The sequence below is a fragment of the Myotis lucifugus genome, unplaced genomic scaffold (assembly GCF_000147115.1).
Source record: "Myotis lucifugus unplaced genomic scaffold, Myoluc2.0 scaffold_987, whole genome shotgun sequence".
In the NCBI taxonomy this organism is placed as follows: Eukaryota; Metazoa; Chordata; class Mammalia; order Chiroptera; family Vespertilionidae; genus Myotis; species Myotis lucifugus.
Genome location: NW_005872035.1, coordinates 80,054 through 84,646, shown reverse-complemented (window position 1 = coordinate 84,646; position 4,593 = coordinate 80,054).

Genomic DNA, 4,593 nt, shown 5'->3' with positions numbered 1-4,593 from the left:
GTGACCGTGAGGCTCTGCAGGGCGCATTATCTCATAACTGCACGTGTGTGCCTCTGCCCAGCGTCTTCCCATCCCCGCAGCCTCCAGCGCCCGGTCACCCTTCCCTTCTCTGCCCCTGGGTTTGAGGTTTGATGTCACATCTGAGTGATATTATGAAGTATTTGTCTGTCCGTGTCTGGCTTATTCCACTCGGCATAATGTTCTCCCGGTTCATCCATGTTGTTGTAAATTATTCCATCTTAAATGGTAGAGTCTTTATTTAAATTCAAAGAAATTCACCCAGGTGATCAGAGCTGGAGCCGCAGCCTGACTGCTCGGCGCTGTGAACGCAAGTCATCATGGCCATATGCTCACTTGTGTTATTTTTAGCAACAAACGGCAATTCACAGGAGGAAAGAAAATGGCCCGAAAACAAAAGTTTGTTAGTCCCAGTCACTGTGAGTCATGAATGTAAGTCCTCGCGGCTCTTCAGCGAACGAACACCGATGACCAGCATTTCCATGGCGTTGTGCTGTAGGCAAAGCTGGAGACGGATAATTGGCTTGAAATTGTAGCATTTTCCTGATTTCATAGGCGGCCAATCAGATAATCAGACAACCAATAGCGACAGGTAATCAGCGTTTAAGAAATGTTTCAAGGTAAAATAAAAAGCTATAAAAGCCTATATATTCTGTAATAGTTTGTAGTCGCAATAAGATTTCTCAGCCATTTATCTTCATCCAAAAAGACTTATTTTTAAGGTATTTGGCTTTATTTTCTAAAGAAACTGTGCTTAGTAGTAATGTCAACAACAGGAGTATAGATGGGAAAAACCCCTTGGTCACACCCTTACTTTACAGATGTGGGGTGTGAGGTGAGGTAACTGTAAGAGGCGTGTGCACGGTATGGGCACGACGTGGAAATGACAGATGATGTTTGCACTATGCTACTCTTTGGAATAAAAGTTGAAAAAAATTAACTCCATAGACAAAGTCCTAACTAAAGACTATTCACCATAGACCATCTATTGGTGTTTCTATAAGGAGCTAAAGGACATGTTTCTGTTAAGAGTTAAAAGATTATTATATCAGCTACATCATTGAAATTGGCTTTGAAAAACAATTGTGTCTACCCCGTCATTATAATCAGTGTCTATGGGAACAACATATATTATTACGGGAAATAAGAAAGCCTTGCTCACTTAGAGGGTCCAATCAATGCAAAAGTGGCATAGTACTCAGCCCTGGCTGGTTTGGCTCAGCGGATAGAGTGTCGACCTGTGGACTGAAGGGTACCGGGTTCGATTCCAGTCAAGGGCACAAGCCCGGGTTGCGGGCTTGATCCCCAGTAGAGGGCATGCAGGAGGAAGCGATCCATGATTCTCTCTCATCATTGATGCTTCTCTCTCTCCCCCTCTCCCTTCTCTGAAATTAATAAAAATATATTAAAAAAGAACACCCTCCCTTACAGGCCATGGCTGTCAGGAGCACTCCTGCTCTCACCAACTTGTGTCTGTTCGTCCCTTTCCTTCCTCCCTTACATCCGCTTTCGGTCACGTTGTCTTATCGCTTTTACCCACGATTCCCGTTCTTTACTCCAACACTTCAGTCAAACGTGTCCCTTCCTGAAACAGAGAGAAGAGAATTCCTTTCCGACCCGTCCGCCTCCTCGGACCTTGGACGCGCGCCGCCTCTCAGTTACGGGAAACGATAGAGACACTCGGCGCCCGCGGAACCCTCTTTGGTGGGACAGACAGAGACTCTGCGTGTCTAAACCAGTTCCCTCTCGTTCTCTCGAGTGGGCGTCTGCGTTTGGACACATGCCCGTGTGTTCCTATTTGATTGTGAATCATGTGAGGGAGGCCCCTGGCCAGGCAGTCCCCTGTGAAATGTGTATCAATCCTCCTCCGTCTCAGTCTGAGGAGGAACGGACCCCATCTTAGGGGCCTGAGAGGCTTTGAGAACTGAATCTAACAGCAGGAGAAAGGAAGAGAAAGCGCTTTTTGCAGGAGCTGATACAGGCTTCCACTGGATGTTTCAGCTGGAGCGTCGGTCAGCCAGGGCCACGGACGCTGTGGAGACACGGTTCTAAGCACGTCCCCGGCGGGTGTCCGCCCCGAGCCTCTGCAGGAAGAGACCTGAGCCTCACAAGTCCCCGTGAGAAGGCGGAGAAAGCAGGATGGTGCTCGGCCACATGCTGTCCCTCCAGAGGGACAGACGCTGGAAACGGTCGGGAGGAAGCAGTGGGCCGGCTTCTCACCCGCAGCCGAGGGCTCCCCGGGAACTGACCAAACCTTCGCCTTTCGTCTAAAACCCAGCTTCCGGGGAGTTTCATAAACGCCTGTTCATACACACGATGTCCCATAGCACAGGGCTTGGCACGTGTAGACCCTCTAGACCAAAGGAAAACCTGTGTCTCTGCTCGCCCTTGTGTGCGCGATTCTTCGAGCCTTGACGTTGCTTTTCTCTGTTTTTAAGCCCTAACGCTGTCCGTGTTTGACGTGTGCGACTTGATGCGTCTGCACATACATGTCCATCGTGAAACCTTCCCCACAATCTGTGTCACGAACATATTCACGCCTTCAAGGGTCTCCGCCTTCCCCTTCACTGTGATGGTGACAGCACGTCTCAGGTCTGCCCTCTGAGCAGATGCTGAGCGACCGCGCGACACTGGTGACTGCAGCGCCACCCACGCAGGCCCACAGGGTTTACGCAGGTTTCACGGCCGACACTCGGATGGAGACCTGACTTCCCCGCCTCCCAGCCCTGACCCCCTGCTCCTCTGTCTCTGTGAGTCCGAGCTGCCAGCTGCCCCTCAGGTGCCCACGCGGTGTTCGCCTTCGTGTCTGGCTCATTTCACGTACATGACGCCCTCCAGGCTCAGCCGTGGGCCACCAGTGGTGGGATTTCTTTCTTGATGTAATTTTCCTTTATCCTCTCCCGAGGGTACCTTTTTCCACTGAGAGTGGAAAGGAGGTGGGGAGGAGAGAGAGAGAGAGAGAGAGAGAGAGAGAGAGAGAGAGGAGAGAGGAGAGAGAGAGAGAGAGAGAAACATCGACGTGAGAGAGACACATGGACTGGTTGCCTCCCATATGCACCCCGACTGGGGCTGGGGATCAAACCTGCAACCCAGGTACATGCCCGTGAGCGGGAGTCGAACCCACGACCCTCCCGTGGGAGGGCCGACACTCTAACACTGAGAGACCAGCCAGGGCGTGAGTTCCTTCCGTGTGCAGCGGTTCTCAACCTTCCTAATGCCACGACCCTTTAATGCAGTTCCTCTTGTTGTGGTGACCCCCAACCATGAAATTATTCTCGTTGCTACTTCATCACTGTCATGTTGCTACTGTTATGAATCGTCATGTAAATATCTGATATGCAGGATGTATTTTCATTGTTACACACTGAACATAATTAAAGCATAGTGATTAATCACAAAAACAATATGTGATTATACATGTTTTCCGGTGGTCACGACCCACAGGTTGAGAACCACTGGGTAAAGGCTGGACAACCTCCCGCTGTGTGTGCAGCCCCTGTTCTCTCCGTCCCCGGCTGAGGGACATGCGGCTGCTGCTGTGTCCAGTTCATTGTCAGTGACGCTCCACAGACGCGACAGCAGAGGGCGCCGTTCCCGTGCGGAGTGGGAGGTGCTGAGCCTGCTGCTTCCCACAGATGGGGTGCCCTTTCCTCCCGGCCTCACACTCCTGCTCGCTGCCCTATTGGTGACAGCCCCCCGGCAGGGGGAGCCGCAGCCATTGGCCTGGTCCTCAGCCGTCCGTCAGTCCACGGTGAGCAGTGCCACGGACGTCGCGTGCCCTGGCTGAGCGTGCCCTGGCTGAGCATGCCCCGGCTGAGCGTGCCCCGGCTGAGCGTGCCACGGACGTCGCGTGCCCCGGCTGAGCGTGCCCCGGCTGAGCGTGCCCTGGCTGAGCGTGCCACAGACGTCGCGTGCCCCGGCTGAGCGTGCCCCGGCTGAGCGTGCCCTGGCTGAGCGTGCCCCAGCTGAGCGTGCCCCGGCTGAGCGTGCCCCGGCTGAGCGTGCCCTGGCTGAGCGTGCCCTGGCTGAGCGTGCCACGGACGTCGCGTGCCCCGGCTGAGCGTGCCCCGGCTGAGCATGCCCTGGCTGAGCGTGCCCCGGCTGAGCGTGCCCCGGCTGAGCGTGCCCTGGCTGAGCGTGCCCTGGCTGAGCGTGCCACGGACGTCGCGTGCCCTGGCTGAGCGTGCCCTGGCTGAGCGTGCCCCGGCTGAGCGTGCCCTGGCTGAGCGTGCCCCGGCTGAGCGTGCCCCGGCTGAGCGTGCCCTGGCTGAGCGTGCCACGGACATCGCGGCCCCGGCTGAGCCAGGTGAACAGGAACTCTGCTCACTGAGTGGGAGCCAAGGGGCTGTGACCTGAGGGAAGGAGCCGCTTCGAGACGAGGTGAAGCCGGGGACCTGGAGCAGCTGCTGGAGAGGCTCCCAGGACGAGCTCCGTCCCAAAGGCGTCTGAGGTCGAGTCCTGCATCGTTAGGGGTCCCCAGACCTCGGGTAGATGGGCCTTCAGCGCTTCCTTAACAGGAAGCATCAGGATAGCCGTAACATTTCAGTCATTTCACGCATTTGTTTTCGAAAGTTG